Source organism: Theropithecus gelada, chromosome 10 (genome assembly GCF_003255815.1).
Source record: "Theropithecus gelada isolate Dixy chromosome 10, Tgel_1.0, whole genome shotgun sequence".
NCBI classification, from domain to species: Eukaryota; Metazoa; Chordata; class Mammalia; order Primates; family Cercopithecidae; genus Theropithecus; species Theropithecus gelada.
In genome coordinates, this window is record NC_037678.1 from 24,461,417 (window position 1) to 24,473,442 (window position 12,026).

A 12,026-nucleotide genomic window follows, 5' to 3' on the forward strand; every position below is an offset into this window, starting at 1 on the left:
TGTTCCCTTCAGAAAAGAAAGTTACTCAAAGGAGTCGTCCAGATTTCTCCAATTCTTCCTCTTCCATTCTCCCTTGCATTCACTCCAATCAGGGTGCCCTGAGACCTGTGCTGTCAGGATCACTGACGATCTTCATTTTTCCACATCCAATGGGCCATTCTTAGGTTCATCTTACCTAAATCACCAACCGTATTTGTTACAACTGATTGTTTGCTTTGTCTAGAAATGTTTTCTTCACTTGGCTTCAAGTGAAGCCACTTAGCATAAGCATGCTACTGGCTTCTCTCCTCCCTACGTAGCTGTTCCCCTCCCATCTCCTTTCCTGGCTCCCCCTCATTGGCTGAACTCTACACGGTCTACACACAATCTCAGGACTCTGGACTCTTCCCTTCTTCCCTGTGTACACTCACTCATGCAGACTGGGTCTCACCCGGTCTCCTAGCACTAACTACAAGCTCTACCGCCAAAACTCTCATATAAAATATGTATATCTCCAGCCTCAGTCTCTCCCTTGAGCTCCAACCTATATAGTCCTGCTCATCGTCTTCCACCTGGAGATGTCTACTAGGCATCCAACCTAAGGTGTCCAACCCCCTGCACATCTGTACCTCCCATGTCTCATAAATGACAACCCTATCCTTCCAGCCACTTGGAGTTCATTTCACTGCCTCCTTTTTCTCACTCTCTACATATACTCCATCAGGAGATCCAGACTTCTCAAATCAGCCAGACTCTGATGACTTGCTAAAACCTCCATTGTTATTATTCTGGTCCAAACTGCCATCACGTCAAATCTGGATTATTGTAGTGGCCTCCTCTCGTTCTTCCTGCCTCCATCCCTGCCCCTAACATTCATTCTCCACATAGCAGCCAAAAGGATCATTAGAACACGAAACATTTTAGGTCACTTCTCCACTCAAATTTCTCCAATGATTTCCCATCTGACTTGGAGTCAGAACCGTAATTCTTACCATGAGCTGCAAAGACCCTGCATGATCTATCCTCCACTATCTCTCTCTTCCTTCCTGGTTTCAACCAGCACCTGGTCTCTTTACAATTCTTTGAACATACCAGCCACAGTCCTGCCCCAGGGCCTTTGTGCTTGCACTTCCCACCTCCTAGAATGTGCTTCCCCTGAATATTTGCACAGTTTGCTCTCACTTTCTGTTATCTCTTCTTAAATCTCATCTTATCAGAGAGATTTTTTTCTGAACACATCATGTAAAATATATCCATGCCCCTACACACATATATATAAAATATATCCATATACCCTACCAGGAGAGGCAAGAGCTCATTGCAATTCATCCAGCTCCCATGCCCAGTTGGTGGGAAAATATAAAGTATGTTTTTTGAAGTCTCTGCAAGGGTCTCCAGCAGAATTGAATTTCAGCTGCCCACAGTAAAACCCACTCAATATCATGTCCTTTATCGGCTTTCTTCTTTTTCTTGTCTCAATTTCCCACTCCCTAATGATGCTTTCTTGGATAACCTCCTAAATAAATGACCTCCACTTGAACCTTCCACTCAGGATCTTCTTTTAGGGGAAACTACGCTAAGTCCCACTTTTGTGTCAATTATACTTACATGACATGATGTATACTTATCAATCTATTATCTTTGTCATCTGTCTCTTCCCGCTGGAATACAAGCCCCGAAAAGATGCACCATGCTCTCCTCTTGGGATGGCTGGCGGGTATTTAGCACATATTTGCTCAATAGAAGGGTTAATTTATTCATCTGACAATTAGTTCTTCAATGCCTATCTTGTGCTGGGCTCTCTTCCAGTTACTAGGGATACAGTGAGAACCACAATGAGTAAGGTTTCTATTCATAAGGAGTTCACATTCTGAGTGGATGGATGAATAAATGGATGGATGGATGGATGGATGGGAAGATGGAAATGAAGGGCAAATGGGATCCACTACAGCCTTACAGCACCTAGCATTTGGAGGCTAAGAAATCATATCTACTCAAGGACATTTTGCAAATAGCCCCTCAGGACCTGTGCTTGCTTTTTCTACTCTATTACCTCTACCTCTTAGCCATGTCACTGCCAGATGTTTTTTCCCAGAAATTCTTGTGTATTTTCTCACTTCTGGACTGGTATCCTGTGCCTGCTCACTGCCTTTGCAGACCCCACTTCACATCCTCTAATGTCTTCCCTGCCCACTCTGGTGCTGATGCCATTCTTCTTCTGGTCTGGGACTTTCAAGGCAATTCTGCCCAAACACTACGTGCAAGGTAGTGATCTTTCCTCATGCACTGTTTTGAGTGCAGTGTGGTTTGAGTGTGTGTTCATAGGAAATTCTTCTTTCTTGCTAATGGAAAAGGAAGGTAAGGTGAGGAGTGTTCCAGTCTTTCAGATGGGACTCACATGGAATCCTAGCACTTCCTCGCTGAGTCCCCTTAGCCAGTGACTTCATCTTATGGGGACTCAGGTCACCCATTTGTTAAATATGGATGGGAATAGTTCCCCTCCCCCCAGAATGCTGGATGATTCAAATGAAATTATGAGTGTAAAGAAGAATTTTTATTCAAATCCTGGCTCTGTCTCCCACTCATTGTGTGACCTTGGGTAAATGTCTTCACGTGTCTGTCCTTTTGTTTGTATAGCAATAAAATGGAGATAACTGTGAGTGCTTTATAAGGTTGTTTGAGAATTACAGAAAACCATGCATCAAAAATGCTTGGCCCAGAATCTGGTGCACAGAAAATGCTTAATAAATTCTTACCATTATTATTTTTCTAAAGCCTTTGAGCTCAAAAGCCATAGTGAAATAACAGCCACCACCAAGCATGCTGGGCAAATCTCTAGAACATCAAGCTGCTCCAGTAAAATGCGACGTCATCGGTGATAAAATCTAGCCTAGAGATGCTGCAGTTCTGGAGTTCAGAATCTTCTGTTCTTCCCTGGGCATTTTGCTTCTCAACAAGCACTTGAGAAGCAAGCCAAGCTTCTTCAATTCTGGGGAAGGCAACTGCTGGAAAGCCTGGGGTAAAATATGAAAGCCCTCGTCTTCACGCTTATCCTGCTAGCAATCTTAAAGAGGGCAACACACCACCCTTTTATCTTCATCTGCAGATGAATGTAAAACATGCTGCTTGGGGGATGATGAATGGGGGAGCCTGCTGAACAGATCAGTTCCCCTCCAGAAGGTTGAGGCTCTTCTTCTGAAGGCAAATACATCATCCAAAGGCCTGCAGCAAAGGGTAAATTCTAGCCAGGAGCGGGGAAAGAATGATGTTGGTCCTTTTCAATAATTAGTTTCATTTAGTCTTTAGAAAATTTTATTGGGAAATATATCATACCTTAAAAAGTAGTGAAAAATCTATATATACAGTTAAGGAATAATAGTAACATAAATATCTATGCACCCACTATTTGGCTCATGAAACAGAACATTATTAATAATTTAGAAGCTTCTAAAACATAGCACTACACTGAATTTGTTTTAATCATTCCCTTGTTTTTTCATACAGTTTAACCATCTTGTACATGTTCCTAAATCTTGATAGTAATGATAGTTTTTTCATACAGTTTAACCATCTTGTACATGTTCCTAAATCTTGATAGTAAATCTTGATAGTAATGACTAGTAACAACAACTAGTCAAAAATAATAATAAGAGCTAACATTTACATAGTGTTTGTTCTGTGCCGGGTACGCTTCTAAGTATTTTACATATATTAATTCATTTAATCTTCACAACAACCCTTTGAGGTAGGAACCATTGCTATCTTCGACATTCTATAAATGAAGAAACTGAGGCACAGAGAGGTTACATAACTCATTGGAGTCACTGATCTAGAAAAAGGGAATACTCAGTCATGAACCCACCTTTGGCCCCAGAGTCCATAACGACTATGCTCACCTGTCTGTCAATATAGTATTAGTTTTGATTGTTCTTGAACTTTATATACACGGACTCATATACTATGGATTTTTATGGGATTTATCTCTTTGAATGAATATTAAGTTTCTGAGATTCATCCCCATTAATGTGTGTAGCTGTAGTTTATTCACTTTTACAGCTGCATAATATTCCATTATATCCATTCTCCTCTAATGTGTGTTGCTGTGGTTTATTCATTTTTTACAGCTGCATAATATTCCATTATATCCATTCTTCTATTGTTAGAAACATGGATTGATTCCAGTTTCTCATTTGCTCTCTGCAGAGATCCCGCCAAGTAGAATATGATCCTCTTGGTTTTACGCACCAGGAAACTGAGGTTCAGAGATGGGAAGAGGCTTTCCCAGGTCACAGCTGTCATATGCAGAGAAAGACATTCAACTTGGAACTACCAGCTTTCAAGCTCTAGATCTTTCTGTTGTTCTGTGCTGAGATCTCAACTGCTAAGCACAGCCTTTTAAATCTGAAACTGTGGTGATATTTTTAGTCTTTTTCATAAAGAAAATCTCTAAAATCTCCCTTCCTTTCCTTCAAATGGGAGGAGCCACATTTGTCCTTTCATACAAACAAATGTACATATGTTTGTAAACATACATACATGTGAATGACAATCCCTGAGTTAAGTTTCCTGGATAGAGAGATAAATAAGGTCTGCCTGGCCTTAGAATTTCTCTGGGTGTAGGGAAAAAAGACAGACATTCCTAAGACTAGTTAAAGCGTTCCTTAGGTCCTATAGGAGAGAGAACTACAAAGGAGTCTAGAAGCACAAGGCAGTAAGTGAAAAATCAAAGAAGACTTCCTGAGGCTGAATAGGAGTTATACTGTTAGACAAGGGAGGGCATTCCTGATGAGGAAACGACATCAAGACCTTGCAGTAGGAAAGTCATTGCATGTTCAAAGAGTGGGGAGAAATTTGGGGTGTCTTGAGTGTGAACTGAGGGAGAGAAGGAAGCATCCAAAGAGAAAAGTACTATGTTGAGTAGTTCTGGATGCCAGGCTAAGGTGTCTGAACATGGTCCTATGAGGATGATTGTCATTGAGAGTTTCAAGTTGTGAAGGTGACAGGATAGGGTGACTGTTTCAGAACAATCTCATGTCTGACATGGAGATTAGTCTTGGGAAATAGTCATGGAGCTCCCCTTTGGAAAGAATGAAAGTCTAGGATCCCATTCTGGGCAGTGCTGAGGCTCCAGAAGGGAATTCAATATCTGTGTTTATGATCTTTTATTTTTCTCATGATAATAACTATACACAATGTGTATGGGATGTACTCCATTAACTGGGTGAGTCTAGGAAAATGAATTAATCTCTTAATCTCTCTGTGTTGTGGGTACCTTATCTATAAAATGAGCATAATAATACCTCCTAATAATATAAAGAAATTTTATGACAACTAAGTGAATTCATACTTGTGAAGCCATTAGAACTTTGCCAGGCACACAACCCTTAATATTATTGGAAGTTTTACGCTATCATCGTCGTCATCATCATCATCATCATCACCACACTTTTAGGGCACAAAAACAGGCTTTGAAATATATTAAATGATATTGCATCTTTTGACTAGCCCTGTGGAGTGGGTAGCACATTTTCCTCCACAGACAGAACAGAGTTCTGACAGGTTGAGAGATTTGTCCAGTGTCACCGGAATCAATAATAGGCTTGCAATCTCAACTCGTATCTTCTTCTGTGTTTTCAGCCATGAACGCTTACACTCCCTCTCAGGCCAGGACATTGTTCTATGCCCTACCTGGAATGTGAAAGGCCTCGGAAATTATCAACAATTTGAACTCTGCCATATCTTGGTCAGTACCTTGGACAGTGACGGGCATTCTTAAAGAGTTAAGCACTTAAGTCACAGAGCAGCATTCCCCCAGTGTTCATTCTAGCATAACCACTATCAGCCTTACCACAAATTAAATAGCATCTTCGGGGGAAGTCTGAATGCCTCCTAACTTACTTTATAATTCCGCAAGACATCCCCCAGACTACACTCTTCTTGTTTATCTTCAAGGCTAATTCTTTGCTCTGTTCACAATGGGAAGTATGTGCCCAGGTCCTGAGCAGTTAATTAAGGTCAAAACTCATTTTCTCGATAAATAGCGGTAAGATTAAGGCTGCAGAGTATAAGGTATCCTTCATTATTCAGGAAACAGGCATATGCTTGAGGGAGGATGGGACTGGGCGGAAGATACGAAGGAAAGGGTGAAAATTACAAAATATGTTGGCAAACTCATGGGTTAGACCATTAAGATTACAAATCCAAAAATTCCATCTGTTGGATTTCAGGGCCAAAACATGAAGACCAAGAAGAGTGAATCCCTTAAAATAAGCCCAAACAAGCCCTTGTTCTAAATCTCTTAGACTAAGATCAAAGGACCCCAACAAGGTCTTCCAATGACTTAACTGAACCTCTGCTGAATCCAGAATTTTCTTCTTTGATGTCCTTCTCAGTAGAACTAAGGAGGATTCACAGATGAACAATATAAATGGAGCAGTCTCTCTCTCTAGCAGCTCTTATTAATGTTCAGCATTTGGACTAGTTCTGGCCACCAGGAGGCTGTTTGGATGTTCCTGGTGGTCTGGTGGAGAAAGAACCCAAGCTGGAAGCTGGAGACTTGGGCATGACACCAATTTTGTCTGTTACTTGAGCCAGTCCTCTATCTTTTCTGGGCTTCAGCATCTGTATCTGTCAAATGCAGATAATACCTACCTTGGCTTCTTTGGTGGAGTGTGCATGCAAGCTTGTGTCCACGTGTAATCATAGATTGAATGACATAAGCATTTTGAAAAAGTAAACACAAAGGTGTATAGTTCCTTTGTTTAGCTCTGATCACAGATAGTTTAGTAATTATCTGTTTATATGTATTTCTTTCCCAAATGATAGTGTGCTTCTTGAAGATGGGGTCTGTATCTCATTCATCCTTAACTTTTTAGCACCCAACACAGTCTCATGTACAGTGTGGTCCTCGCTAAATATTTGTGGAACAAGAGGCAGGATAACCAAATAGTGTAGAACATAAGCTCTGCATTAGAAAAACAGGGTTATGTCTTGACTCTGTCACATCTCAGCAATGTGACCTTGGACAAATCTTGTAACCTCTGCCATCCCCAGTTTCCCCATCTGTAAAAGGGTGATGGCACCTCAATGGGCCATTGGGAATAGTAAATGAGGACATGAATATAACATTTAGGAGAGCTCTTGGTATCTAGTCAGTGGTCAAGAAACCTTAGCTAACATATTTATCTTTTGTATTCTAATTCTTGTGTTGTGAGCCATGAAGGGTGTCATGAAGGAGCTTAACCACTAAGTGAGCACTCTGTCATTTTTTGTGTGATTATCCCAAATCTATTGCAATCTAACTGATTCATCTACCAGTGGATATACAGAAATAGCCAGGAGAGTCTCCAGGTGCTGTGGAAAGGTGGGCAAATTACAGTTGGCTCTGTTGCTGTTCTGCTTAGCAATCCCATACTAATTGCTTTCTATCTCCCAGCCTTGGTTTCCCTAGGTAAAGAAGTAGCAAGAACTGATTTCTAAGCTCATCCTGCTGTTTTTAAGCACCATGAATATCTCTGTGCTAAAAAAGAGGTCATCCTTTCAGAAACCCCTGCAGCTGCTCCCAGGGAGGAGTGGAACATAATGGAACAAGGGATGCTAGCTTTGAACAGAGCCAGGATGATCCCACGGGCATCGATGTTGGAGATCCAGTCCAAACCCAGGATGCCTGAAAGACACAGTTCAAAGCTGAAACCAGAGACACGCACTCCGCATTTCATTTGAGGACATCTAAGTGGGAGGGCTCTCCTGAATCACACCCTCATCACCCCAGGGAGTCATTTTACCTGGGTAACACATTTCCCTGAACTGAGTACTCGCTATTAAAGGAAGTCATCAGTGGCTGTGATTCAACAAGAAGACCATTGCTGCTATACTGAAAAGGAACTAGAATCCATTTTCTTTCAAGAAATGGGATGCTTGCTTAGGGAATTGAGGAAAAAAAAAAAAGCAAAGTAGGCTCTTCTTTACCTCTTTCACAAATTAGACAGAGCATGCAAATCTTGAGGCATCAGCAGTACTGGAAACTGGGGTCTCTTTGTATAGCTTCAGCAGGAACTGAGGATATACCAGACAACACTTGAGAGGTTTGGCTCCATTGTGCCTTTGCCGTGAACCAGCTATGTGACTTTGCGCACACCCTTTCCTTTTCCTGAGGTTGAGACTCAGTTGTCTACTCTGACACTGGCTTTTTCTGTCCTAACACAAAAGTAAGTAATAAGAATTGTCCAGGATGGGCCAAATACCCCTACTGTGAGTCCAGTACTGGTCTGGGTGCTGGAGATGCAATGTAGTTCCTACGTGCCTAGAGCTGATAAGTGAGGAAGCAGAGATATAGAAAAGTAAGTGAGAATAATATTGGCAGCAGAGTTGGAAGGTACAGATGCCTTGTGGGAGATGTGGGAAGGGCTGTGTGTATGTGTGTGCATGTGTGAATGCATGTATGTGTAAGTGCATGTGTATATGCGTATGTGTTCATGTATGTGCTTGCATGTGCATGTATGTATATTTTAAGAGGAGTCAGAGAAGCTTTCCCAGAGGCTGGGTGTCTAAACTAAACCATAAAGAAATAGAATTTAAATTATCTTTTTGTGAGCACTTACTATGTGATGGATAAAGAATTATCTTATTTAACTCTTTAAAACATTTTTTGAGGCAGGTAGTATTACCATTATTCTCATCTTAGAGATGAGGAAACTGAGGCCCAGACAGGTTAAGTCATTTGCCCAAGGCTGCAGAACTAAGAAGGGGCAGAGCTGGAGTTTGAACGCAGACTCATAGGCTTCAGAGCCCATGCACTAATCAGCCACCACACTGTCTCTTGGTATGGAGGCTGGTCAGACAAATAGAATGGCGAGAGGGAGCTCTAGATGAAGAGAACAGTTCATGCAAAGGTCTGCGCATGAGCTACAGGGTGATGAGTCTGAGGAGCTGGATGCTGTGTATATTGCCTGGAAGGTAGTGTGTGGGGTGGGTGGAGAGGGTCAAGGAAGCAGTTGGTGGCACCAGATGAGGCCAAAGAGAAAGGTAAAATTTATGTTCGTGCCTGCAATCCTAGCACTTTGGGAAGACAAAGTGGATGGATCGTTTGAGCCCAAGAGTTTGAGACCAGTCTGGGTAATATGGTGCAATGCTGTCTCTACAAAGAATATAAAAAGTTAGCTGGGCATGGTGACGCATGCCTGTAGTCCCAGTTACTCAGGAAGCTGAGGTGGGAGGATCACTTGAGCTTGGGGAGGTCGAGGCGGCAGGGAACCGAGATTGTACCACTGCGTTCTAGCCTGGGTAACAGAGTGAGACCCCATCTCAAAGAAAAATCAAAGGGAAAATTTATACTAGGAAATACTAAACCAGAACCTTGTCCTAGGGCAACAAGGAGTTGCTAAAGAGTTTTCAGCACTGGAGAGCTATAATCAGACTTCTTGTTTCAAACAGTCATTCTGGCTGCCCTCTTGAGAGTGGAATTTCCCTGCCTAGTGCTGATGGCATGAGACTTTTTCAGGAGATGAAGTGAATTGTCACCCCAGAGGAGAGCAGTCCTCAACTACCTTCATCCCTCCCACACTCAGTGTCATCTTCTCTCCATATATGACCCAACAAGCTTCTGTGTCATCATGGTGACAACATCTCACAACGGGTCACACCTGTCACACAGGGGCCCATGAGGGTTTAGTAGGAAAAGAGCCATTGTTCATTCCTAGTCAAGGTCTAGGGGAGATACCCATTGAGAAAGAATGGGTGATAGTTTAGAGAAAGAATCAAAGGCAATGAGTGGCTACTCAATGAAAGCAAGTTTGACATTTGGTTCTGTACGCAAATTGTGCTCCCTGCCAGATTGATTGGTGATAACTACTTTGGAGCTTTAGTTTTCTCATCTGTAAAATGAACTGGTTAAAGAAAGGCAATATTGGCCGGGCACGGTGGCTCAAGCCTGTAATCCTAGCACTTTGGGAGGCCGAGACGGGCAGATCACGAGGTCAGGAGATCGAGACCATCCTGGCTAACACAGTGAAACCCTGTCTCTACTAAAATAAAACCAAAAAAACAAAAAAAAATTAGCTTGGCGAGGTGGCAGGTGCCTGTAGTCCCAGCTACTTGGGAGGCTGAGGCAGGAGAATGGCATAAACCCGGGAGGCGGAGCTTGCAGTGAGCTGAGATCTGGCCACTGCACTCCAGCCTGGGCAACAGAGCGAGAATCCGTCTCAACAAAAAAAAAAAAAAAAAAGAAAGGCAATATTTTCCAAAGCGTATTGCAACTTACTGACTTACAAGATGCTCGGGGGGAAATAATATTATGACAAAATAAATTTAGAAAAGGCTGCTTACTATGGCCCCCTTTAGGTGCTTCTTATGATACTTTGGCACATTAAAGGCTCTGACAAGTTCTGTAGAGAAGACATTTGCTTAATCTACAGGCTTTACACTTGACAATGGACTCCGATGTGACATCTCTGAGCATCACATCAAATCAGTGACCTACAGCATCCACACTAAGGAAATTTGAAATGGAGGATGCATAACGGCTTTCCTTGCTCTAGGAGTTGCTAATTTGAGACAAAGAGCTCCTGGATGACAGGAATGATACCTCACACAGTGGTGCTGATAAAATATTGCATGAAAGGAAGAAGTTCATGATTGCTTCGTGCCTGTGGATAATCTAAAAAGAATCCCTAATCTTTCTATTTTACCAGGTGCTGTATAATGTGCCTGGTAATTCCTATAACCATTTATCGATCACATACTATATGCCAGATTTTGAGGATGCAGATATAAACAAACTAATTCTCTGTCCACCAGCAGTTCCCCGCCTCTAGGGGACCTGGCACTAAACAGCAAGTGCCATAATAGAGACCTATGCAGAGAATGGTGGATAGTGGGCATCTTTTGTTTGCCATTTTACCCTTTTCCACCCTGCTCTGGCCTCCAGACCCTGATCCATATGGACCATGTCAGCAGACTCCTTGTCTTTTTGCTGCCTGTTGTTTTCAGCCAATGAAAGGCACCATCAAGCTACTGGAGAGTCAGAGAGAAGTAAGGTTGAGAGTTTATTCTCTTGGCTCCCTCCTTGACAGGTCACTACGGTGTGGGTATGTCCCTTTTTCAAGGCTCCTGCCAGGGAATCTTGTCTAAAGTTCTAGTCTCTGTAAATGGTATAATTGTTCTTCCTCCCTTTGCAGCTTCAGGACTAGAAGTAGTAACAGCTTTCCAGTGTTGCTCGTCCCAGGTGCTGTACTATGCCTTGTCAGTTTCCTTTAACCCTGCCCATTGTAATGCACACTCCATTGTAAACAACCTCTTAATCAAAGTCTCTTTGTGGTGTCTAGTTTGAGTATGCATTTGTTCTCAACTGGGACCCTGAATAATGCATGAGGTGAACACAGAGAGTGGTGTGGTGGATACACAGAGGTGGGGCAGGAAGCTAAACCTCAGGAGAGGAGGGGGATGACTAAGTAAAAGCTTCATGGAGGAATAAACATGTGAGCTGGGTTTTGAAGGCCAACTAGGAGCTTTCCGGAAGATTTCATATTGATGAAAGATGCACCTGAACAAAGATATAGGGGTAATCAAAGGTAAAATCCATGCTAGGAAATAATAAATCAGAACTTTGTCCTGGGGCAAGGAGGAGTTGCTAAAAGGGTAAACTTTACAGGGGTAAACTTTAAGAATAGCATAAAGTTAAATGATGCTGCCTCTTCCAAAATCATTCTCCCATGTCTCTGAAACTGACCATCTTGGAGGATGTGAAGGTAACTTCTGGTCACAAATTCTTCAGGATTCAATGACCAACATGCTGCAAATAAGCCCTGGCAGCTCTGAGATTGCAAACAAATAGCCTATAGGCAAGATTGGAAATGCAAAGAGTTATATTGGACCCATAAAGATCTTTGAGAAGAAAACTCAAGGCAACACTTACAAATTGAGATAGTGTACTTCAAAACTCTGGCTTCTTAAAAATGAAGACAGAAAGAGATGGTCTGGCAACACCATGATTGCATTCACACTTGGCAGCAATCAGTTGGAGCTGGGACGCTCTCTCCAAAGCTAGCATA